The following is a 27,455-nucleotide window of genomic DNA, read 5'->3' as shown; positions in this document are numbered from 1 at the left end:
GAGTGAAACAAAGGGGAACCGTCTCAGTATTTCTTGTGACATGGAGGTTTATCAAAACAGAGCTCAAAAAAATGTTGAAGTCTTCAGATATCTTCTAATGATACGTTAAAGATGACATCAGTTTTCTGTTAATCTTTTTAAAAGGTTTTCCGTATTAGGCAATGGGCCTTCCCCCTAATTTAGCATTTTCCAGCTCAGATTACTCCCTACCATGCAGGCAACACAATCCAAGAGTGGACTAGCCAGCAGCACGTAAAACATATTATCAGTCATGGCTCTCTGAAGACGTGTAAAGTGAAAACAATTGATAACTTTGCTAAGTTAGCCACTGTCCAGGACACTAAAACAAGAATGGATGAGAGAAGGGTGTGAAGAGGAGAGTGAAGAGATAGATGCTAGAGCAACAACTGGAGTGCTATGAGTTCTCTTTAAAAATGAAAGACTATTAGTAATCAAGGAACAAAGAAAAGAGCAATAGAAAATAGTTTTAAAAGTCCTTTTATGTGGTTTTCTTATTAATTTCAGTCTACTGGTTCTCCTTATACTGATCTTAACTAATGGTTTAGAAATACATAAAAACTTGTACTTCATAGTTCTCATAAGCTTAAATAGAAAGCCATCTCTTATTATAGAAAGCTGTATCTGACAGAAAGTTAGAGGTATTCCCTATCCAGCAGAAATAGGATTTCTTTGCTAAGCCTCAAACCTTCTAAACTTAAAAAATTGCTTAAGTCCTCACCAGTTTTATAAACTTAATGCTTCTAAATGTCATATTTCAAGCAGGAAGCAATTCAATACTATCATCCCACAGGTTAGCTTTAAGAATCAATTTTGCTGATTTTTAAACACTGTCTTCTTGACTAAACGTTAAATCAATTTGCTGAAAAACAGGTTCTGCTCTTTGGAGCAATTTGTGGACTGCTCACTGCCAAAATCCACTGCTATTCACAAAGAATAATACTAAGAGTGATAACCCCGAGGCCAAGCAGAATGAGAAGCAGTAAATACCTCTACCTTCAGCCACAGGATGAGTGGCATAGTTCACCCATGACTGGTCTAGAGACAGGTAAGATTCCCACAATACAGCACTAAACCCCAAATACACAGCAAGAAAAAAGGAAAAACCGGAAGGGAGTGACTTCCTTGGAACAGCCCATAGGGAAGGAGCAGGTAGCACTTCATATTGCTACCGGTTGTAACTCAACATGAAGAAGGGATACCGTCGCCAAGCAAAGTCCTACCTAATGTCAAGTGGAGAACTCAGCAATATCACTCCTTATCACCCAAACTGGAGAGTTTGCATTTCTTGCTCATAAAACACCCAGCATTAAACTGCCAGATAAGAGATGAGGATAATTATCCAGCCATTCCCAACCGGTAGAAACTACTAGGTTTTTTTATATCTCCTCTTTCAGGAAAGGTTTTTTTTTTCCTAGGACTGCCTGGCAATATCTATTCGACAAATGCTCTGCTAGTGTTAAGGGCTGGCAGTGCGCTTCATCTGTCCTAGTATCTTCCTGTAGCATGCCATAGCTGTGACTTCTGATTTTTGCTATTTTTGTTAGAGAGCTGAGAAGTGGTTTACATCCTTGTTGGTACAAGGAAGGAGTCTACACAATATCTGTACAGCATCCAGTACTCTCAGTTAGAAATCCCAATAACCCTTCAGTTCCAAGTTTCCAGTAAGTGATTTCCCCATAGCTCCTAGTGAGAAACTCCTCTTCTCCCCATGTTTATATCTGGTGGAGGAAAATGTTCGAAGGGCACAGGTTTCTATGATACACATAACCTGAAACATTCTGAGTTATTTTCTAATCGCAAACTACTGTTTTAGAATGTTCAGGCTGATGTAGCCTTGCTTTAATGTAAAAGAAAACCAAAACAATCAAACAACAAACTAAAACCCAAACAAAAACACTTGACAGAGCTCCTTCAGCCTTTGATATATAGCTGAACTTAAATCTAACTAACGAGACAGAAAAACAGAAGTGGTACAATAGCAATAGGATTGTAATAATTTCTTATTTTTGATTCAGGTATAAGGACAGAGTCTAATGGCAGGACTTAATCAGTGTAATCAAGAAGATAAAGCTGCGACAAATTATGACATAACAAGCAGAGTCCCTGAAAGGAAAGAAAGAGAAAAGAACAGGAGACTGCCACTGACAGGAATCAAGACCTATAAACAGGAAAAAGAAGGGGTGGGGGGGAAATGAAGAGTCTTCAAGCATGGCAGAGTGAGCAAGCATGGCACAGCATGAAAAATACTTGGAGTAGCTGGTATCCTTTTAAAATGTCTGCTCCAGACAAACAGAAACAAAACTTAAGGAAGGTATCTGCACTGCCTACCTTTTGGGCCTGAAAATTTGAAGGCTGGATCACCTTACGCAGGCTTCCTGTACAGCCACTGGAGAAGCATAGGCTCCTTTAGAGGAGCAATGATTTTAAGGACACCTAAATATTTTTACTTTTTTATCCATCCCTAACATTCAACAAAAAGTTTAGAGCAGAAAGAAAATTGTGTTACATGCCCTACTCTTCTCATTATGCTAGTCCCTGTCATCATCCTCCCACCCCAAAAATCAAAACAGCTGGCAACAAGACGAGTCAGATAGCCTTGCAGAGCTACATGCTTAGAAATTAGGCAGTGGGAATATACCCTACTTGTTAAGTTTCAAATCTGCCGTAAAAGCAGAGCACCTTCAAACAACACAAAATATGAAACAGGCTACAGAGTGCTGATTTTAAATCTCTGAAACCTAATTAATGGAAGAAAGCCAAAGACTTCTACTCAGTTGCCATGCCAGTCAAGCTAGTGTCCTTTTAAAAAATTCCCTAGTTTAAACTAATGACATTTATATTCAGTAATGGACTTCAGGTGGAATTCATCTTCCAAATTTAGACATCCATCTGGGGGTGAGATGAATCATGCAGTGAAAGTGCTTATTTCTCTCCACTGACTATAAAGGGAGTCTAGAAAACTAGCTCATGTATGAGCAGCCAAAGCTGGCTTCACCAACCTGCCTCCTGATAGTAAATGCTCAAGTCTTACGTTGCAAAGCATGCCTAATGGCCATCTTCTATCACTGAAACACAAAATCAGGCTAGAAAAGTTTTTTTTCAACAAGGTGAGAAGCAGCACTGCCCTAAATTACCACCTGGAATTAGCTTAAGTTGTATGTAAACATTAGCAGTCACCATTTTCCCCTTGCACAACATTTAGAGGTCTATTCGTGGAGAGAAAAAAAAGCACACCTTTCAAACAAAACCCCCACACATCTGACATCTTTGCACAAATCTTAACACCTGTTGAATATGAAAGAACTATTTTAAAATAACGCAAGCACACACAGAAAGCTATCCAGAAGTTCACATGTTCCTAAAATGATGCACAATGAGATGAAAATAATTACTAAATCTACTAATTGCCTAATCTCAGCCTTAACTTTAAGAATGTTTCTACAGAAAGCAGGGACTTAGGATTCAAAAATCAGTGACACATTAAGTATACCACTAAATCAAAATATCAACTAAGATTGAACCAAACAGTAAAAATCTTCTGTGATTTGCGCAGCTGCCACCTTAACAAAAGGAACAGGGCAGCTACATGACATAGCAGCCTCTTGTTTCAAATAGTGTGAATCTTTCCAAATGTAGTATTTCTGTCCAGCACGACATCCTCTTAATATTACTTTTCCATTTACAAGTACAGCAGTCCCTTGATTATTTCAATAGTCATTACAGACACAAAGAAGTACATTTTATCAATAAGCTGGTAACATAGAACAGAGAGATATGGGGGCTTAGCATGTCTGGGGAAGCGAACGGAAATACAAAATCATTGCAAAGGACTCTGAAGGGAGAGCAGAAATAACCAGCCTGCAGACAGCCCAGATCATACATTTGTTCAATCAATACCTCTTCCTTAAAACATGTCTTTCCTTAAAGGGCCTGTACTGCACAAGGAGCACATGAGAGATGTGACTGGAAGTGCATTCATGACCAAAAAAGTATTATGCAGCAGTAAGAGGATGAAGTCATATGAAATTAAGCCATTGACTGACTTATACTGCAGTCCTATCCCTGCTCTGAACATGATCTTTGCTTCATGGAGATTTTATATTTTGGTGTCATGCATAAGGTCACACAAATAAAAGAATATGTAACCAGGGCCCCAAAAGATCCCCTTAATAGGTTAGCACCTCATTTTGGGCCAAAGTTTGAGTGCTACTGCTAGAAAGGATTCTGGGAAATGAGTAACAGAGAAATAATTAAAAAGAAAAAGAAGGCAAGCTTTACAACAAAGGAATGTCTGTACTTACCAAGACCCAAAGGTCCACATCCATTCAAATACCCTCTCACTAACAGCAGCCAATAATAGATACACCGAGTGCAGCATGTAAGAACACAATAAATATATAGTAACACTTCCTTAGAATACTCTGTAAGCCCCCAACAGTTTGTAGAAGCAGGATTTCCTGAACAAGAATAGGTATTTGCATTTGATGATTCTTCTTCCACAGAATGGCAGTTTCCCTCTGCAATGATGTAATGTTTAGCCCCCTTAAATTCCTGAGGCAAGAAATTCTATAGCTTAATTACACGTTTTGTAGAGAATCACCTCCTTTTGTCTGTTTTCAATTAATCAGCTGCTAGTTTCATTAGATACCTCTTAGTGTGTGTGCACTAAAAAAAAGACAGTGAATAAACATTCGCTATTTATGTCCCATTGGTGGCTCAACAATTTACAGGATTCTGTCACACCACTTTTTGGTCACCTTTCCTACCATAATGAATTCAGGCTGCTGCTCTTACAGAAATTGTTTCACATTTCATATTTGCTCTTCCTTAAAACTCCAACTACATTCTTTTTGAGATGATGACAGGGATAGGGGGGAGTAGGACAGACTTAAACAAGGTAATTCTATTTCTAAAAATTTATTTTGTTTTAAACAGTATGATCATTATTCTCCCTTCCTTTCCAAATAATTTCTAGTGGCAACAGTCAGCTTTGAGCTCACCTTTTTAGATGAGAAGGTAAGCTTGCTCCTTCCCACCTCCAAATATACCACATGAAGCAATTTATGGGAAATTTCACCTGCCATTTTAACGTCCAGTGGCTGAGCAATGTTAAGTCCTTGTGCAATGCCAGGGTCTGTCTTTGCATCTGCTACCCATCAGTAAAGCCTGTGAGCTCACTTTTCTTCTATACCCTTTATGAACTTGAACATTCCCTATCAGCATAACCCTGGAGAATTGTTACCCGGGACTCCTCTCTACTTTATTTACTCCAACTCTCCCTTTCTTATATTTTAGTAATTAATTTAACCACATAAAGTCCTCTTCCCCTATCCTATGACTACTTTGTTTCTTCAAAACTCTTTGGTAGGGACCCTTGTCAAATGCCTGTTGAACATCCAAGTAAATGATTTCCGTCAGATCTTACTTATTCATGTGCTTGCCTTCAAAAATTCTCCAGTGAGTTTGCAAAACATGACATCCCTTCACAGCTGGCTCTTAACTCTTCCTCAATACATCATGTTTATCCATGTTATCTTCAATATTATTTCGACTGATTTACTTAGTACAGATGCCAGGCTTACTGATCTGTAGTTCCCCAGATCTCTCCTAAAGCCTTTAAAAAAAAAAAAAAATTTAAAAATCAATGTCACATACAGATTAAGACATATAGATCATATATAAAGGAATTTATATCTTAGCTAGATGTTGTAATTGTTGCTTAGTGTCTATGGTACAATGATCCTTGCTTGCTTGCCGTGTGGCAAGCTGTACTACTTCTAAGTGCAAAAGCAAGCCTCTCTAAAGAGATGTAAGCGTTTTTTGGCTTTTTTCTATAGAAGGTTCAAGCAGTATCTTTGGGAAGATCAGTACATTATATTTACCATAACAGTAATACTACAAGCATTTAGTTGTATCAAAAGAACTCTCTTATCTTTCCAGCTTGTAAATGATAGTTCCATACTTACATGCTCCTGTGCAGTAGTAGCCATTCAACTATTTAATAGCTGTCCTAATTACCAGAAAATACAAATGAGCTTGTGAAAACAGCTATTCATTTGCAAATGAGATAGTGTTCAAAGGAAAACACAACTCTTAACATCTTGCTAGAAGACTGGAATTGAGAACTTCTGCAGAAATTACAACCAACAAGCAGGCAACCTGAGACAAGGACTAAACCAAGTCAGTTTTCAATATGCACAAGTATTTATATTCTCAGAAATTATATGAAGTTGCAGTTTTGTTTCACAAGGTTTCCAAGTGCCCTCTAAATTTCAAATTCACTTGATTTTTCTTCAGCATAGTGCTGACTTTCATCTTATTTTTCACTCACAAGTCCAAAGATAAAGAGTTGAAAATGAGTCCCACCTTACCAAATTGATCAAGTGCCTTTCTGTGACGCAAGCTCAAATGCTGAGTTTCGTTGTGATCATATTTATATTTGTAAAATGTTAGTTAAACATAATAGTGTGTTTAAACCCATATGCAACAGTTTCAGCTCCTTTTTCATCTCTATATTTTGTATTAGTCTAACAGAAGTCTGTAGTTCTAACAACAGAATAGCAGCATGGATTCATTGGCTCAAATGTAGTGAGAAAAACAAAAAAAAACCCCACCTTATCACTGGTAAAGAAACTGTTGGAGCAAGCATAGCATTCACATGGTAATTTTTTACAGTATTAAGAAGAAAAAAAAAAATCACCCTATCACAGATGTTGAAAAACATCTTTCCAAATACAAAATGAAAACATGTGCTGCTCAGTCTTCCAGGCAGCAGAGAAGTTAACAGTATCCTCATCACTGCTGCCATGGGAGTAGGGAGAGGACACAGCAGACAAAGCCATACACAGACTTGATATTAATAGCAGAAAGCTAAGAAATTCAAGAGAACAATGTAGTTGCAGAGTTATCTCCCCTCTTCCCAAGCTGCCATAAGAAAGCTGGTAGAAACAAATAAAAATTTGGCTGCCACAACCAACCAACCAAAAATATTCTGCCTTTCAACACCTGTGTTTTGTTTCATTTCAACTACCACACTTACTGTTGCAGCCCTCTTAAATCCTTTAATGAAAATCACAGAACAGCTGGAGCTGGAAGGGACTTCTGGAGGATGCCTACTCCAACTCCCCTGTTAAAAGCCACATCAACAACAGCAAGTTGCTTAGGGCTGTGTCCAGTTGGGTTTTGAGTTATCACAAAGGATGGAGGCCCCACAACATTTTTGGTCCATCTGTTCCACCATTCCATCACTCTTACAATAAAAAACCACACTTTTGTTCTTATGTTTAAATGGAACAGCCTGTATTACAACTTGGGTCCATTGCCTCTTGTCCTGTCAGCGGATACTACCAAGAGGAGCCTGGCTCTGTCCTCTTTATTCCACCTCATCAGATATGCATATGCATAAGATTCCCACGAACCTTCTCTTCTCCAGGAAGATTCCCAGCTCTCTCAGCCTTTCACAAAAGAAATGCTCCAGACCCTTAGTCATCTTAATGGCCCTTTGCTGGACTCTCTCCAGTACATCCATGTCTCTCTTGTACTGGGGAGCCCAGAAGCAGAGACAGCACTCCAGGTGTGGACTCACCAGTGCTGAGTTGGGGGGAAGGATCACCTCTGTAACCTGCTGGTAACTCTTCTCCTAATGCACCCAGGACACTTCTAGCCATCTCTGCTGCAAGTGCTCATAGCTGGCTCATGTACATCTTTTCCACCAGGACCCCCAGGTCCTTTTCTGCAAAGTTGCTTTCCAGTTGGTTGAACTCTACCATATACTGGAGCCTGTGGTTGTTCCTCTCCAGGGGCAGGACTTGGCATTTCCCTTTAGTGACCTTCATGAGGTTCCTGTCAGCCAACTCCTCCAGTCTGTTGAGGTCCCTCTGGATGGCAGCACAATCCTCTGGTCTATCAACCACTCCTCACAGTTTTGTATCCTCTGCAAACTTGCTGAGGGTGCACCTCTGTGTGTCTTACCTAGGTCAGTAATGAAGGTGTTAAAACAGGCCTGGCCCTGGGATCCACCACTAGCGATTGGCTTCCAGCTGGACTTTGTTAAGTCAGTTAAGACTGGCCATTCAGCCACTTTCCAGTATCTCTCACTGTTCATTCACCCTGGCATGTACTTCACCACGTGAGGATGAAGTGAGGATGCTACAGGAGACTGTGCTGAAAGCCTTACTAAAGGCAAGATAAACAATATTCAGGGCTCTGCTGTCATCCACCCAGCCAGTCATCTCATCACAGAAGGTGGTTAAGCATGGTTTCCCCTTCATAAATCCATAAATCCTGACAGCTCCCAATCAACTTCTCGTCTTTCATATTCGGAAGTTATTATAGATTGGAGAAGATGAAGAACAGAAGCTAAGTAATTTTTTTTTCTGATGTACACAATACACTTACTCATTAATAGCTGCAGATCTACTAATTGGGATGCCCTCAAAACAACTAACAATCTCACAGCACTGCTTAGCAAACTACTAATTTCAGCCAGGCACTGAAATAACAATGCCTCTTTTTTCTCCACAAACGTATCTAAACTAGTAGCAATGTTGTTGCAGCTGTAATGGCCTAATGATCTCAGAGAAGCAAGGAAAACACCCTCCCCCTTGCCCCTCACTGCTGACTGTTGGGAAAATACAAGTTTACCAGACCTACCATGCAACTATCGTGCCTGGTAACAATTTTTCTCTCCCTTAAAATAAGCATTTTGTTAATAGCATCCTTTTGACACATCTAGTATAATTCCCATATTCTGTTAGGCTCTTGACAGAAGTAGCTCCTTTTCTCAGACTTCCTGGCCTCCCTGAAACAGAGACATCAGGAATTTCAGGGAACATCTTCTCCACATGTTTCTTCCTTAACTTTTTTCACCTTCTCTCTTCCTTTCAGAAGTGCACTGAAGATGTATCAGACCCCAAACTATGCTAAAATGAGGCCTGTGCTTACACTTACCGGGGAAGAAAGAATGCATAGCACCAAACCCTCTGCTTTCAAGCGATGGCGTACCTAGAAGGTACTAAAACTAAAAATGCATCAAAACATTTTGCCCAGCAAAGAAGTGATGCAGTTTTCCTAAATTCTGTCCAGTCCTAAATATTACCAGGTAGTGGATAATGCAGTAGCTGGTTTGGCTAAATGGTAGCTCAGCTCTGTAAGCCTTACAGTAATGGTAGGCTACAGTTGTGGTTTTACACTGTATTACACATCCGACTCGGTGTTTCAAACACATGCTGTGGCATTAAACTGAACTGGAAGAGCAGATTACAATACGAATCCCATATTCTTTCACCAATTTAGCAATGTACTGCCAAAAAAGAGCCCATTTTAAAAGCTGTGTTGTACATTTGGCCAGGACATGTCTGCTGTAGCTCCGACAGACCAAGGACAATCGTCTGACAACCGTTTCTGGGGTACTAATGCTCTCTGCAGCCAAGCGATTGACTAAAATATTTTAAACAAATTTGGACATACTCCCAATGAGATTATAACAATTTCCAGGCAGCTGAAGCCCTGGGCCAACATTAGTTGACAGCATCCATTTAAAAATTCTTTCACACTTGTGCAAAGTTAAATCAACTTGGCACTCTCTCTGGTAGGCAATTGTCTCCTTAAAGTATGAGCACTATTCATCCAAGTGAATTGCTGCATTAAGGGGACAGTTGGCTGGCATGGGGAGGACGGGACTGATTGACAATGCGCCTTAGTCACAAAGAAGTTGCAGCAAGAGTTTCTGAAAACCAAAAAGCAGTTAAGACCATGAATAGATGAAGCTAGCTGAAGACGACAAAAGTACAGGATGTTTCCAGGAAGATGCTGGTGGCTCAATAAGCTTCCTAACTATGACTAATCTTAAAACAGTTCTTGTGTCTTGTTTTGCAAATTTAGCACCTTAAGTGTTTCAAAGAATTTCAGTTTATTCCTTAACCCCTTAACACCAGCCAAATATTGCAGCAGCAGCAGCAGCTATTTGTGGACGGTTTTTTTTCCAGAGCTACATACGCTAAATGGCTAAGAGCTCTATGGACCTGCATTCTTCCCAGGGAGGGGATTTTTTTTTCACACGTGAAATGTTAATAAAGAAAAACGGAGAAGCATTTAAGTAGTCATTCTCTAATTATTCTAAGGAGATTACAACATTCCAGCCCCCGTCCCTTCAAAGGGAAAGTACAAGAAAGACATACGGTGCTTAGGTCAAAATAATCATACAGGCTGTTGAATTAATTCATGATCCCAACAGATACCAGAAGCACTAAAAGAAAAACTTGATATGCAAGAGTGACAAATGATACATTTTACAAGAAGTATAGCAAGAGTATTACATAAGTAACCGCTATATTTGAGTTTGTTTTTCAAATACTGTTTCTCCATCATTTGTGTACACAATACTGATACCGTTGGGTAAATTTTAAAAAAAGATGCCAAAGATGCTACTGTCTACCACGGAAGTCAATGGGATTACTCTGGATACCACGAGCAAACACGCAGGATAATATCCAGTTCAACTTTCTGTGTAAAAGAATTACTCTGTTCGCACCTCAGCAAGACTATAGAAAGCCATGCAGGACGCCAGCATGATGCTGAAAATACAAAGACCCCCAAACCCTACCCAATTTTTCAAAATAAACCTGGCAAACAATAAACAATACATGAATCTCTTTCTGCTACTTAAGGATAAACTGCTTGAACATTTTTAAAGTGTTTTAAGTTTTATTGTGATAATTCTTATGCCATATAGACAGAAGAGTTCATAAACAGATTCCAGCTTCTGTAAAACACTTGTAGTAAAAAAAAAGTGACATCTTATTCACTGCTCAGTGCAGTGAACTAGTATAACTGTACCATCCAATTGGAAAAAGGAACACTTACTTGATCCAACTGCTAAATTAACCTAGCTGTTTGAGCTAACAGATCCAACTTCATTGCTTGTAAAGGCTGGCAACACTTCCTTGTTTTCATTTTGTATTCCAATGAAGTCTACTTCAATAGAGTTGCCTCTACTTATCCCAAAGTACACTTTGGTCCTTTTGTGTAAAGCTAATCCAGCTCTCCCTGAAGTCAAGGGGAATTTTGCACTTGACATCAGTGTGAAAAAGGATCAGGTCCTAGAACAGCAATGCTAAAATATGTGTGAATAAAAATAGGTTCACATTTCTCCACTTCCTAATGAACTAAAACCAAAAAAACCAAACCCTGACTGATTTGATGAACAAACAAAAAAATGAAAAAGAAGTCTAATTTCCATTTCAGCTTAAAGCATGTGAAAAGTTGTTTTATACGGCAAGGTTTTTTTAAAAAATAATGTAAACCTATTCAAATTTTCTGACTGTAAAACTGTACAGTCTAATGCATCTGCCTCATCTTTTCAGTTTCAGAGGAACTGAGGAGGAAAAAGGAACAGTCCTCCAAGTCTAGGAAACACTTCAAGAGAAGAAACAGTTCAATGGCATGCCTTCCAAGCTGTAGAAATCATGCAGCAATAACCCTTACAAACTTTTCAGTTCTCTGTCAGTGCAGGTAAGAGTTTTATCACGAACAACTTACATTCTGATTTGTCCACTGCCTCAGAGATTTTGGCAGGTTACTCTGTCAGCCTGAAGATTATTTGACTCAGACATATAAATTATTTGGTTACCTGAGTATACTACACTACATAAAATGCAGTAAACAATGTTTACTTCTAAGTATTTGTATAATAGCAAAAATAAAATACAACAGACCTGAACAGCCAAATTGTCATATGCTAACTGACCACATGCCATGTTATAACGAAAAGTTACCCTTCTGATGGCACTTTAAAAAAATATTTTAAGTGAAGAATTTTTTTTTTTTTTTAAATTGCAACTTAAGTTTATATTAAGACTCAAATTTCCTGTTAGGATAATCTATAGTAAAAAAAAATATTCAAACTGTGCTGTTAGCTACCAAAATTCTAAACAAATTCAAACCACCAAACCAGCAGAGCTCATTCACAACCACCTGCAATCAGAATTTGAACAAATACCTAAAGTAACATAAGCTGTTACAAGTGTAGAGAATCTCACCCCCAATTAATATTATTTAGAAATCAGTTCATCAAAATCTGAGAACCGTTTAGGGAAGAGAAGGTTAAAAGACAGAGGAGATATTTTTGTTCATATTTTCAAATAAAACAAAAACTTGCAAGTACGAGATCTATTCATTCTAACACCTTACAGGTTTTGGTAACCAAAATTAACAAATTAAAGCTAACATTCCCTTTTGTAAATAAATCCATCAGATCTAAAACAAAATGTGTTTTGCATTTAGAATAATTGCCTTCTGTATCCTTATCTAAAAGGCAACATATTATTAACTTGTTCCTTAAAATGTAACACTGGTTATTGATACAAATTTCAATCAGAATTTCCATTCAAATGCCACTAAACACAAATTAGGAAGAAAAAAAAATGTCTTGTATACAAACTGAGCTGACAGAATTATATACATATGGCTTAAAAGAAATATTACGACACTTTATTACTACATTAAACACACAGGCAGAAAATCCATACCCCTGGCAAAAAGCTAACAAGATTAGTGAAAACCTAATCTAAAGTTAGAGCCAATGTATTTTACTGACCAGTAAGACGCAGCCTCTCTCTTTAGAAAAAGAACTAAGAAGCACAAGTGCAAAACTAAATTAAAATAATCAGTTAAAATAACCATATGAAAATCAAAGTGTCATGCTTGTTAATGTAAGTAAATTTGTGTTAACTTGGCTATGGTTTCACCATGTATGCACCAAATTTAAATAGTGTTCTGAAGGTACATCAGACCTAAGCTAAAGCGGAGCAGGGAGGTAATCAAAAAGCCCTAAATTTAATAACCAATGCAAATTAATTCCAGAATATTTAAATACACCTACTTTGTAAGAACAAGTCAAACGTTTCCAGGGAAATAATTTTTCATCTATAAACTATCACTTGTCTCATTTTACGTCCATCATGATAGCCTGAATCAATCAGTTCCACAGGTTTCTACAGCGTACAAGCTAAGAAATGTTTCCTAAAATGAAAAAGGAGACTGTTATCTTTAGCAAATTACATAATATATCTAATTGTTCAGCAAGCTATTTTGAAAGTTTATAACTTTAAATAACCTCAACCACTATGATTTATGAATTGTGTTTTAAGCGTACAACTGTACTTAAAATACAGAACTGTTCTTGAAAGTAAACAAAAAAGGTATCCATATAACTATTGCATCTTAGCATCTAAAGCCATATACAGGTCAGCATTTAATTTTTGTGTCTTCTGAAGTTGTGAATTTTGTATTTGCATTTTTCTCACTCATTTGAAAACCACAGAACTAAAAAAAAAAAACCAACAAAACAAAACCAAAACCCAACAAAACCCCACACAAACAAACAAAAAACCAAAATCACACAAAACCCCCACACCATAACCCTGTTTTTCACTCCCTACAGAATATTAATACAATACTTACTTTTCAGGCTTGAAAAAGTGTGGCTGCTGAGAAAAGGAATTTTACTCAGGAAAATTTCACCAACTGACTAGCAGTAACAGTTCAGGAATTAATCCTGGTTTTCCCTTCTCTTTCCTTCATGGGTAGTTGTTTTCAAAAAGAATAACATTTTGGTCTATGCTGTAAGTTTTCCTTTTTTTTTCCTTTTTTTTTTAACTTTAATACGAGAACAGAATTAAACATGGGTGTCCACAGTGGGACTAGTATACTCTCTTTCTCACTCCAATACATGTTTTTCAGTTGGGTGCAGATGAGCTGATCTGGTCAACACTATTATAACCTTTAGCAATCTTTTAAACAAATATTTAACATTGGTATCAGTTAAAAATCTCTCTCTCTTTGCTTTCAGGACTTTGTCATTCTATTAACGTATCTTCCACTTAGAATTTGGGGGAGTGGGAGGGGAGATGACCCCAAAAACAAAACCAAAGAACATATTTTGGCAAAAATCCCAAACATCACACGCCTCAGAAACCAGAGAGTACACTTAGATTTTAAGATATACTGTTAAGGTTTAAGACTAAAAAAACCAACCAAACAAGAAAACCACAAATCTTCCATTTCCATGCAGTATGGGACAGCCTTCTCGCAACAATGATACACAACTCACCTGGGCTGGTCACCACACAAAGCAGATAATGGCCTTTGTCCTACAGATCTTATCTAAGCCTTGCATAAATTTGCGCAACAAAAAAGAAAAAAAAAATCCATATTTTCAGGTTCACTTGTCACTGAAGTATGGTAAGGATTTCTATTAAGAGAAATTACCTACAAGAGCATAAGATTTGCTATTAAATATGTTTGCAGCTTTATAATAGCACAAATAGCACACCTCTAAGAAAATGTGGAGTACTTCAACTGAACTACTGGAATCAGAGCTAGTCACAAATGCTAAATACTACGTATCAACAAAAACATCAGAAGTAGTAAAACATTCCATTTTCAGCTCAAGAAGTTATGGGAAAGGGGACACAAAATACTCGCTTTTTTCACCAAAAACTTTCCTCTCATTTCACCTCACCCTTGCTTAGTCCTCACATGAATATAAACACCGCATCTTTATGTATGTTTTTAAATTGTGACATTTTTTAAAACGAGACGAGATTTTTAAAATGTGACATGTGCTACTAGGTATGGTGCAGATTTTCAATTTTTAAGATGTTTGAAGACCACTGTTTTATAGAAATTTCAGACCTACATGTCACATCTAATTATCTCTTTCTCACAGACTAACCATGTTAAACTTTTAACTGAAACACTACAAATTTTGCCTGTTAATATGCTTCTGAAGACCTCCATTTGGAAATCAGTAAGGTAAGGTTTTAATCTCAAACAGCAGACATTCAGAAAAACAGTATCAGAATAAAAGAAAAGCAAAGAGATACAAGAGAACTGAAAAAAATAACTTGGAGGAAGTACTACTAAGCTTACTGATTTGTTTTAAACACTTTACAATGAAATATAGAACTTTTGTATTTATGTTCACATTTCTTTCCTCAACCACTGTTCTTTGTTAATGTTTTCTTTCTCACAGCTTGGCAAATGAAGGCTAGCTTCAGATAAATGCATATTTTGATAACAATAATATTTTCTAGACGTTAATTCTATATTCATTTTTCAGTGGAGCATGCTTTGACCCAAACCTTAACAGTGTTGCTCACCTTTGAGGCACATGTTCATTAAGTTAAGCCTACGGAAAGGCCAGCTGTTACAAATCAGACCAATAGTCCATCTAGCCCCAATACCTCTGACTCAGACCAGAGGTTCACCACTGGTCCTCACTGTCCGAAACACTAGGCAATACTGGATGCTCAAGAAGGGAGCCTGAGAACCAGGACAGCCTGTGGCCACACTCTCCTTGGCACAGCCCTTCAGCTTCTGGCCTTTGGGGTACTGTGGCTGGCAAAACAGAGTATTTGTGTTAAACAAGCCAAGCTGGTATAAACGAACCAGCAACAGGAAAAGTGTGGAAAGGAAGAGTAAAGTATACAGAGGGACTTCAAAGGAGTTTTTTGATTCCTGTGCGGTTAAAAGTGCTGGTCATGATTTTAGTTTCCAATAAACTGTTCTTGAAAAGCAAGAAGATGCACCTAACAACTCAGATCTATTTTACCTTTGTCACATTTGAAGCATAAATATTAATTTTGTTATCTAATCATACTTAAACCAAGATTGTTCAGTATTATTTTGTTTTAAGTCTTCTTTTCCTGGCTGGCTGCCAAAACAGTTATAATGCCATACAGTTGCAATACACAAGAGATTCATAATACCCTCTAATTACTCTTTAAATACCTTGCAGAAGCACTGTCTTTTCTTACAATTGTAAGGGCATTAAGTATGGTGGAGAAGTTCAAAACCTCTAGCCCAGATACTGTAGTTTTCTTCCTGAAGCTGAACTTTGCGTGCACTGTCAGAAAGTTTGCCCAAACTATGGGCAAACATTCAGAACGAGACTGAACATGAACACCATCCTCCACTCCAACCCTTTTTTCGCTACAGGGCCATAAGTCTTGGTAAGCACACCCGAGACCTGACTGCATTTATGTTCCGTCATTTACACGATGAGTAAAACACTATTACTGTCTTGGTTTTGCAAGTCAGAAGGTGCTTTGGGCATATGCAAACAAAGGAAATTAACTCCATTGAATCTTCCAATATGAAGACTGACTTTAAATGTCTGAATAATGGCAGAAAACGCTCCTAAAAGTTTCCCCAAAACAAAGTTAAAGGCCCTGATCTACAAAGATTTACTTACGTGGGTGTGTTTACTGAACTCCACTGTCAATGGAAGTAAATGAAGTTATTCACTTTTGTAAGCCTGCTCTAGCTGATCCTAAAATCTGAACTGAAGGGGTGGCTGAAGAACCATTTATTTTTCCCAGACTTCTTTAGACTTCTGTCACAGAAGTTTTTCATCCCCCTGAAGTATCAATTTCAAAGACAAATTATTTGAAGTTTAGTAGCACCACAAGAAATCAAAATTTATGCAAACATTTAGGATATAGATACAGTCAATATAGAAACTTATTATAGTCTCACATTACACTATTGTAACAGCATTTGCCTTCCAAAAATACAACGATAAAATATAGCCAAGTTAGCAAAAAAGTTATCTCATTTCCTATGCAACATCTTGAGAGTACTCAAGAAGCTGAAATACAGATAATGCCAGTCTGAGGTTTTAGTGGTCATTACTTCCTCATCACGCTCCAACCACACCCTGTAACATCACCTAACACGACAATCAAGTAAAAAACAAACCAAAATCCCGGTCTCCCTGACAACAGACAATGCAGCCAAGGATCTGCTTGCTGATGATCCCTATGGCAGTATCCTGCTGGGCTGCGGGGCTCAGGTACAAACTAACAGTCCTCGCAGAAGACCCTCAGCTCAAGGGCTCACTTCATCTGAGCATGACTTTGATCCACCGATTTTCAGGACATGGTGTGAAACCTGGTGCCCTACGCAGATACCTACCTTAAGTGATAACAGAAAGGGCATTTTCAATCCTATTTCAATTATCCTTTACATTTTTAAAGAATATGTGTTTAAATCTAAAGGGAACAAAACTCATGCATAAGTAATAATACTTACTTACTTAACTTCTAGCATTAATGTTACTATCAACTTGATCTCTGATCTTGCAATCAGTCGTGCATGTTAACTTTACCTAAGGGTGCAGTCCCACTTGTTTCAATACCTTGCATCACTGCCAGTTTCTGCTTTGATGCACTGGCACCATTAAGGATAAACCCCCATAGGTGGAAATGGCAGTAAGAATGACCTCTTAAAACCTAAAATTAAACTTGCCCTGCAGTTAGTGAACAGCATCTTTTCAATGTGAATTTTTCCCTACTAAATTCAGCATGCACATGGGAATTTTGTCCACGTTTGCCTTCATAACATGACAACTGATCATATCATGTGGCATCCTGCAGCTCTAAGTCATTGGTTTGAATGCAGTTAGGGACTGTGGCGATTGAAGGAAGTTACCATATGGCAACTGTAAAGCAGTTTGTATTTAAAAAAAAAAAAAAAAAAAAAAAAAAGTGGCTGCCACATCATAAAATTCGTCACTATAAAGCAGCATCACACTGGCATTCTCAAGGAGAACAAAAATGAAATAAATATTGAGAATGAGCTATCTGCTTGTACTTGGAGGTGGTTACTTCAGGACAAAAGCTAAACCATTCTGTTGCAGTAGTTTGAGAAACTACATTTTTTCCTCACTAATCAATCCGTTCCATCACCTAGCCGAGGACTTCAAGTACTAGAAGCCCGAAACCTTTCATGAGGGCTTCACAGAAACCACAGCCTGTGTATGTTTGCATGGGAAGTGTCCTATCTGAGAAAAGCTGCTTGATGTGATGCAGCAATACAGACACATTCCTGAAGTAGCCTTTGTGTTAATACCGACACCAATTTTTTCAGTTAACATCGAGGTGGCTTACTCAAACTGTGATCAAAGTACAAGGCAAAACAGCTGGATCCAAGTAGGGAATACAGATGAAAGAACGCATTTCTTTCCACTAACGGTTTGAACACAAAGGAATTATCTATTGAAAATACACAGCGCAGACAGCACATATAGAAAAGTAAAACCATGCGGCCACTTCATTCATAAAGTAAACTTTGACCACATTAACTGACATGTGCCACACCGCAGACTTTCACATCACTGTCACATGACAGCCATCATTTATGTGAGCGAACAGAGTGCCGATTTCATTCTTTGGGAGCTGCAGGAAGTACGTAAAGCTCAAAATAAGGAATATTCGTCTACTGCAGAAGTGTAGTTCTCTGCTCTGCTATGTTAATATTGATTAAAAAACCCCTAAATTGTGAACTGCAGTTTTTCAATAATTCTGTCACACAGTACGCAGTACATCAAGAATTTCTAAGTATTTTTCTAGTGATTTCAAATAACATAGCAATTTAAATACACCTTCTATTCCATTCATTTGTTTCATAACCAAAGAACTGTTAGGTAATAAATATTCCCCTGAAAATCTCTCTCTATAATATGAAACACAGATTAAAGCTACCTTGAGCTCACTACTCTCATTCCAAACAAAGTTCTTCAGATTTCAAAGATTGTTACTGGGGTCCAGATATCAAGAAGTCATTGAAAACTGGACAAGTAGCGCTGTGAGCAGCAAAACCAGTGAGGCCCCATTTCCTGCATCAATTTCCAGCTGAGATAAGAGCTGACGTGAACTCTCCAGTGTGCAGGTTAACAGCTCTTTTTCTACTTGGCTTCTTTCAGAAATTTGGTAGAAGTTGCTCACCTGGGAGACCTCTGCTGCCAAATTTGTTTGAAATCAGCTAATAGCCAGAAGAGTTATTAGATGGACTGATGGGCATACAGGTGCCACAGCTGCACCTTGACCTGCACCTCCTCAGAAAACACAGCTAACAAAACCCCTGGAATCAATACTGGCAATCACTGCTATCAACTATTGTCACTGTTTTACATGCCTGGTATCATTTTACACAGGTTGGATCTTTTTCTTTTAAATTCAGTGAAGTGCCAGTGCTGGTCTCCTCCGGTTCCCATCACAGATGCTACTTTGTCCCAAAGTTAACCCCGACACCCTGGCTGTGCAAAACACACCCATAGTGTCTGCTCTACACCCATGTTCAGCAGAAACCTCCTAAACTAAATTTACAGACAAGCATCAGAAACACGAGTGGAAGCACAAGGTTTTGTTGTCTGGAAAGGAACGGTTCTGACATCTATGAAGCCTGCAGAAACACAAAGTTATGGCAAAACTGTACTACCTACTGACAGAGATACTACAAGTGTAACTAACAAGGCAATTTTATTAGAAATCCCTCTTCAAGGGCTTACTTTCAAAAAGAGAAAGAAAAAGACTCTGAGGTAAACTTTCATATCTTACTTCCCTGACTAAAGGGCAATTTTGCTTGCAAAATTTGCCTGAAATTCCATTCAGCTGTCTATGGATTATTAAGAGAAAGACAATGCACTTCCCTTGGCAACATGCTTCAAGTTTTAAACTGGTTTTGGAACATTCTGCCAGTTTAAGTCGATCCAAACACCTATTTTTTTTTCATTAATGACCAGCCTCTGCTTAAGGTTAAATGCAGCAGGTACGCCTGAATACACCTTCTTAACAACCACGAGGCTTGGAAATATTCATAACCTAGTTTTCCCAATGCAAAGCGGCCTATACCCACATGTATACCAGGCATCTGGAATGGACCATTCTGAAACGAATGGGATAAACCCGTGTATTTGTAATCCTGGAGAAGAAGACACACCAGCCCTCGGGATGTGCGCACAACTTTCCGCAGAGCGAGCCTGCTAGTCTGCACAGCGCAGAAAGTCAGGCACGGCCTCTGCCTGTGTCCGACACAATTTTTTTTTTTTTTTTTTTTTTTTACCGTAAGGAAGACGAGGAGGCTCGATGAAGTGTGATGATTGAACATTTAAATTCATGACTCAAAAATTTAAAGCGGTGGGAGCACTCGATGCAGGAATACAAACCAGAAGAGTGATGGAAAAAAAAAAATTTTAAAATAATAGAAAATAATTCAACGCAGGCCGAGCTACAGGCGATTCGCAAAGCAACTTCGTTAATTTCGCCCCTTTTACCTCCCCCGGCCCGCTCTGCCTGCGCCCGGGCGCCGGGCAGGGACCCGGGCTAACGCCCAGCACCAATCCGGCCGGTGAACGCCAGCCCCGGGGAGCCAGCAACCGCGGCAGCCGGGCGGGAAGGGGCCGCCGAGGCAGCCCGGCGGCGGTGGGGTTGGGGAGCGTGGGCCTCCCCTCACAAACTTACTTCCCCCGCAGCCCGCCCCCCGCCCGGCCCCGGGCGGCGCGGAACGCCGCCTCTCCCGCCCGACCCCTCGGCCCCGGAAGAAAGTTGCCGAGAAACTTTCTGTGGAGAAAAGGGCCGGGGGCGAAGGACTCCCTCTTCCCCCCCTTCCTCCGCCTACCCCGGGGCGCGGCGGCGGGGCCGCCCGGCGGGGAGAGGCCGGGGGCGGGCGGCCGGGGCCTAGCAGCGCCTCGGCGGGCGCCGCCGCCGCCGCCATCGCGGCCGCCTCTCCCGCGGGGCGGGGAGCAGGGACGCGGCCGGGTCCTCACCTGCCTCTCTTCGGCGTGGCGGGTGGGAGAAGGAGGGGGGGAGGGAAGGAAGCGGGGAGCCCCCCCCGCTCCTCCCGGAGCCGCGGCGACCCGGGGAGGGAAGGGGGGGAGGAGGGGAAGGGAGGAGGGACGAGGAGCAGGAGGAGGAGGAGTAGGGAGCCGGCTGCTCCGGTGCGTGCGGGGAGCCGGAGCCTCGCTGCGGGAGGAGGAGGAGACTCCCCGCCCCTACGCCCGAGCTCCTCGGCGGGCACCGCGGCCCCTCCTCCGCAGAGCGCTTCCCCCCGCCCCCGCAGCCGCCCCGGGCCGGGCTCGCCGCGCCTCCCGGCCGGGGCAGCGGCTCCACGCCCGACTCGGAGGCCGCGTGGGAGGAGCTGGGCGGCCCCCGCGGAGCCGGGCTGGCGGCGGCGGCCCCGGGCCCCTGCCTCCTCCGCGCCGCTGCGCACGGAGCCAACATGGTGGAGGCGCGGTGAGGTGGGCGGTGGGGAGGGAGCCGGGGCTTGCCGTGCCCCGCAGCTTCGGGCTCGGCCGGGGGCAGCCGCCTGCCCTCGGGGCTGGGTCGGGGTAAATACGGGGAACGGCGGCCGAGCCGCGGAACTGCTTCCCGCCGTGCTGGGCGGACGGCCTCGCCCAGCCTCTCCCGACAGAGAAACTGAACCCGAAAGATTTCGGCAGCGAAGCCCTTCGGCGTGGTGTAGGAGGGAAAAGATAACTTTTAAACTCCTCAACACCTCCATCTGGGCCACGGCTTAGGCGTGGTCCCTGTCGTTTCTTTGGGTCAAACAGCTGCGAACCGGCAGTTCGAAAGCCCGGGTGCGGCGGGGGGCCGAGGCGCGGCGGCCGGGGGAAGCCCGGGGCCGCACCGCCGGACAGACCGGTCACCCAGACGCTTGTGGTATTTTCATCTTGCGGGTTTCCCCGCTCGGCACAATTCCAGAAGTCGGCGTTCCGCATTTTACGACATTAAAAAAAAAAAAAAAAAAAAAAATCGGATTTGCCTCAAGGTGGGCTTCAGGGAGAAAGGTCGTTCAGCTGCATCTAGCCTTCAGAATTGCAGACTGCAGGAAGAAGCGAAATAGAATAAAATAAAATATCCCTATAGAGCCAAAGTTACTGAACTTTAGATGGGCAAAAAGGCAGTTCTCATTCAGCATTATCTTTTATTATTTTCAGCTCTGTAACAGTCAAATTTGGCACTGGAATAGCGTTTATGTCTCTTGCCTCTTTATTTGGTTGAAAAGCTGGCTGTAAAGCAGTGGTTGTATTGATCACTAATGATGATCTAATATATTTTTAATCTTTAAAAAAAAATGAAACAAGACATACAATTTATCTTCCAGGCAATGCTGCAGAGTAAAGCCATTTATATTTTTTAATTTAAGATAAAGCAAATACATGTATTTGCTTTTGCAGGACCATAAATGCACTAAGCAGATAACAAAATACAAGAAAGCAAAAGTGGTTTAGTTTTGGAGACTCCTTACCATAAATCGTACTCATGTAATCCTGTTAGAGTGGTGGAGTTTATCATGTTCTGTCAGGAGCCTAACTCACATTATAAAGAATTTATTTTTAATTTAGAAATCAGCAGCAAGTTTTACAAATTGACCCAGGTAATGAATTACTTAACCGAGGAGGAGTGTTTGCAGCCTGGTCGGAGCTCTGGGTCTACCCCGGCTTCGTGGCACCAGCTGGACTTCGGTTGATGGTGGAAAGACTGGTATGCTTAATTTCAAGCACAGCGTGATTAAAATAGCAGAGCAGTTGGGGAGAAGACGAGATGACCAGTCTCATAACTGAGAACAAGCTTAGGCCCACACCATATGGGTGTGAAAGAATAGATGGGGGTTTGAGTCGGGAGTCTTGGAGGCCAGACATGCTTTCATTGCAGCGGAAAAATTGCTTCTTAAATTGTCTTGCACTTGTTACTGGCAGTCTGAGTGTTCCTCATTTTTATGAGAAAACATTGAGCAGGTGGCTTAAAACCATCAAACCGCTGGTTGTTCAGCCCATTTAATTCTGCACTGGAGGGGACTGGGGGCATCATTGCCACCTTCTGCCTGCGAGCCAGCCCCAACCTGTCGCCACATTTTCCTTGGGTACAACTCCCTTAGGCTGCTGCTCTGCTGTTACTGAGCGGGCTCCGAGTGCTACTGGCCACGCAGGTGGAGTGATGCTGCTCAGTATTCTCTCCGGAGGCATCAGCTGAAACTGGCACCAGTCTCAGCTGTGAGTCAGCCAAGGCCAGTGCCTACTTTTAGGAATTTCCCATCCCTTTTATTCTTCTGGTTTAAATTAATATTTTTTTACTGTGTCCAAGAAGGGGAAGGAGGAGCTGCCCTCATATGCTTTAGCACGGCTGGAACATGGTGTGAGATACTCCCGCTGCAGGGATTTGATGCTAGCATTTGCTGGATACAGCTTCCCGAATATCCCTTCAAACAGGCTCAGCATTCACCAACTTCTGAACTGCATTGCATTTTCAGTTGACATCAACGTAATCTTAAAGATTCGTGCAACTAGTATGGTCAGAATGCCTTCCCAAATGTAGGCTATCTTTTAAAATTATAGACTTGAATTAATTTCTAAAAGAGGTGATCATTTTTACAATCCTAAAGGGTTGGGTTTTTTTTGGTTCAAATTTCTAAATGATTGGTAGGATCAAGTACCTACTACACCAAATGAAGTATTTTTTAGGGATATAAGAGGGAATACAGGTGTAAGAGCAGAAAGGAAGCAGGAAGAACAAGAATAGAGATGGAAGAAGGCAGACTAAGGTCTTTCAGACACTGATTGGGGTTCAGTGATTTGTGATTGAAGATACAGGACTTGTATCCTGAGATTTTGAAGGAGATGGACAGATTGATTTTTCTGAAGAGCTTTAACAGTACATGCCAAAGATTAATCTATTGCAAACACTGAGACGTTCTTGAAAACACTTGATGGGATTGTTTTCTAGTAAATCAGAATAAACAGAAAAATATTGTAGTGGTTCACTGTCTCCTGCAAACAACTCTTAAAATAAATAAAAAGTTTTGGTGGACCTAAATTCATTCCTTTTGTTTTGAGAAATAACTGTGGTAGTCAAGGCCTCGTCATAGCTATCACTCTTCAAAAGTGTGGAAAATAATGGCATTTTATAGCAGCATCTCCCAAAATTCATAGGCCAGGTTGCCATTGCTTATTGTACTGTGTGATCATATTACAAAAAGCAGTTATTGGAATTAATTAGTATTAGTCACATGCTTACTTTTAAGCACTTGCTTAAATATTTTTAAGAATAGGGAGTTTAACAAAGTGTAGATACTCCTTTTGAATCTGAGTATTTTAAGTGTTAGTTGAATAAGTGGGTAGGTTTTGTTTTGTCATGTTAATTTCTTCCAGTGAAGCTATCAATAAAGTCATTGATTTTTAAAAGTGAAAACATCTTCCGTGGATATGATGCAAATTACATATGAATATAGTAGTTAGTAAGGAAGTGGCGTGTGGTAAGTCACTGCGTGGTGGATCTGTCATTGTTTCCTGCTCTGAAGCAAGTATTCTATTTAAGCTTTATGTTAAACTTCAAAAACGTTTTCGTCACAAATGCCCCGTTCTGCCTTAAAATGCTTCTTACGCATATTATACTTTTAGCAAGTGTGTGGAGGGTTCTTTTTGAAAAACATTGATTCAAACGTTGTTTTTGAAATTATTTAAAGTTCCTTTGGAAAGCATGCTAGACTTTATCTTGGAAAACCCCGTACTTCCAAACCTGTTGCTATTTACATTTCTGTCACATCCAGTTATATCAGACACGCTGGATTACATTGTGTAATGAAAGCAGTATTGCTGTAGTCTAATCTTTATCTCTTTATATCCGATCTCCTTTGAATTGCACATGAGTATTGCTTATGGTTACTTAAAATAACTACTACTTTTGTTTCAAGGGCAGTGCTATATATGATGAACACTTAACACTCAACCCTGCTTTGGCAGCAGCTACACATCCTGTAGCTTTGGTTCGTGCATGATTTTGCTTGGAAGCTGCACGGATATGTTAATTTTTAATTTTTTCATTTAAATTTCATATTTGAAAATCTGAAGCCTGTGAAATCATACATGTCCGGAAAAATTTAATGCATTTACTTAGGCCACTGTGCTCTTCTGAGAGATTTCGAACATGTGCTCTCTTCCTCCCAAAGCGGGTCATGTACTCTTACTCAGAAAGGAAAGGGACAAACAGCAGGAGAAAAAGAAGTACGTGTTGTAAAGCTGACCTGAACTAAGTTTGGCTTTGACATCACTGCTAGAGTAATTCGTAGCCTTGAAGAGACTTCTGACCTCATTTGCTAGCCAATATGAAGGAACAATTTCTGCCGACTTTGAGTCTTGCACATCTATGTATTCATTATACTTATTTTGTTGTTCTTGTGCTGACTGCCTAAGATTCTTTTGTGGAAGAAACGCTTAATAATGTTATTAGCTGCAAAATCCAAGTTAATTTGGCATTTAGGGAGCACTGCTAGGGGATTCTGCATCAAAATCTGTTCTTTTCCAGGAAACCCTGAATTTGAGCTGATGAACACAAATGCTGTTGTGATGCTTTTATATGTGACTTCATAAAACGAAGCCAAGTGAAACAGAACTTAACAACTTTCTTTTTACAAAGACATAGCAACTGTATACAGAGTCCTAATGTGGCCCTGTGGGACCAGCCATTCCTATTCAGCCTCCTTTCCGTCCACCCCATCGTTCTTGTCCCTGCTGTATTCCCCCATCTCACCCTCCTCATCATCACTGGTAGTTAGTTCCTATGATCAGCCTTGCTTGAGACTCTGGATGGTCCTTTCCTCTGAGCTCCCGCACTGACTGAAGATCGACAGATTCCTCAGGCCTGTGTCAGTGCCCTTTATTGTGCATTAATGCTTAACAGATCGTCTGAATTTTCCATGCCAGGTTGTTATTCTTGTCCTAGTGTTTTGAGGATAATTGTCTGTCTCAACCCTGGGCACCAGAAAGCCTGCCTCTTTAATTTAGAGATGAATGTGATGAAGTTCATTACTTTGGGAATAGTTCCAGGAACAAAATCATTCCCTCAGTCTGGGATGCCAGACAAATCCTTAGAGTGGAGCTTCGATCAGGATGGGGCTGTTCGCTGTCATGGTGTTCACTGTTACAGGTGGACATAACTGTTGTCCACCATTTAGAGATCTCAGAAAACTGGACAGCTGCAGATGTGTGTTTTTTTTTTCTCAGCACGCTCTGTATCTCTGTTGTTTCCCTCCCATCTTCCATTTCTCATCACTGTTCCTTCAGCTGGAGGTAACAGTTCCCTCAGGTCTGCTGCCTAACTACAACTATAGGTTTTTTTCCTATAGTGTTGCAATTCTGCCAGCGTGATCTTAGTCAGTTTGAACCTCCTAATGGTTTCCTAAAAACTGAGATTATGTTGACACAACTTTGCTAGGGAGTGACATATATACAGTTGTGCTCACTGTTATGAGGAAAGACGTAACAACCTGGGGAGGAGACCATTGAATTCTTGCCCCACCTCAGCTGCAGCCAGAACAGTCCGAATTTTCTGAAATTTCAGAATTTAGGAAACTCCAGTGTGACTGCTTTGATAGATGAGGAGAGAACAGTGGTGGTGGTGAGTAGGAAAGACTGGATGGCCGTTTTCCTGCTGTTTAACTGTTACTTGTCTGTGCATGCATCTTTTTCAGTTCCCATCTTGCTCCAGATAAATATCCTTTTATTCACTTACTGTTCTGCTTTACTCCCCTGAAGCAGCTGCAATCTATTCCGTTCTTCCCGGAGAATGTGCGCCAGCGCGAGTGAGAGAGTCATGAACGAGCCAGCCAAGGTAACAACTACTCAAGAAGAGGCACCTGTGGAAAACCTGATTTTTAAAGTCTGAAAAACACATTAAGAGGTGGAAGAAGCCTGGCTTTATTAAAAGCAGAGCCGGTAGCCTTTCCTGTGGTTAACGATTGCTAGTACTGTTTGTTAGAGTTTTCAGTTGCCCGTAACCACCCAACTTCAACTTCTTAGGCTAAGATTGTTCTTGGCAATTGCCTGCCTCGCTGCTCTGACGCTTGCCATGTGAAAATCTGCTGCTTTCTCATGTTAGAAGGAAGTAACTTTGCCAGCTGATTTGTAGAGAAGCACCTCTGCTTCCAAACTGAGTGCAGTCATTTGAAATTTAGCAAGTCTCCCATGCTGATGTCAGGGGTGTGCCTTTTGCGGGATCTGTGAATAACACATCCACCTCTGACCTGGCGGTAAGTAAGCCTCTGCACAACCTCACTTCACATGTAAGGGCTTAGTAGATCTAAGATGAGTTCTCCAAAACCTCCATCTGCATATCCTCCCACAAGTCCTACTTGCCAAGGAGGCTGGAGATGCTCCCTTCCAAGGCTTGAAAGGCTAAGCCAGCATTTCTTTGCAATTAGGTAGGAACGCAGAGCTGGAATGGACCTCCCACTATGCAACAAGTATAATGGGAAAACGGTAGCGGCCCTTCACTTCTCCTCCCCTTGCTTACAAAGGAAAAAACGTACAGGAATGAATAAATAAGACAGATTCTGCTTCCGAATTTTTCTCTTTTTGTTCTGCGAGCTCCTGATTTGTCCTGCTGTTTTATCACCATGCTTCTGAAGCATCTGGTTCTCAAAGGGGAAAAGGAGCGGAACAGAACCCAACTTGAGCCCCCCTCCACCAGCACTGAAGCTGGTGATGATATGTCACAGCTGCCCAGAACCTTTTTGTTCATATTCTTCAAAAGGGAAAAACAGGCTGCTATAAAGATGCAGGAGAACTAAGTACATGCCGTGAATTCAGAACTGAAAAC

The 27,455-nt window shown here is 40.8% G+C and overlaps 1 protein-coding gene across 1 annotated transcript in view; it reads right to left on the bottom strand.

The window, feature by feature from the left end:
* Positions 1–20,790, bottom strand: part of YES1 (YES proto-oncogene 1, Src family tyrosine kinase) — a 49,779-nt gene extending 28,989 nt beyond the window's left edge. The window contains exon 1 of the mRNA XM_086740693.1: positions 20,630–20,790. The gene's annotated coding sequence lies outside the window, so the exon portion shown is untranslated. The remainder of the gene's footprint in view (positions 1–20,629) is intronic.
* Positions 20,791–27,455: the final 6,665 nt, after the last annotated feature.

The sequence above is a fragment of the Chlamydotis macqueenii genome, chromosome 2 (genome assembly GCF_036417535.1).
Source record: "Chlamydotis macqueenii isolate bChlMac1 chromosome 2, bChlMac1.mat, whole genome shotgun sequence".
In the NCBI taxonomy this organism is placed as follows: Eukaryota; Metazoa; Chordata; class Aves; order Otidiformes; family Otididae; genus Chlamydotis; species Chlamydotis macqueenii.
Note: the sequence above shows the minus strand (reverse complement) of the source record. Positions and strands in the feature narration are given on the sequence as shown.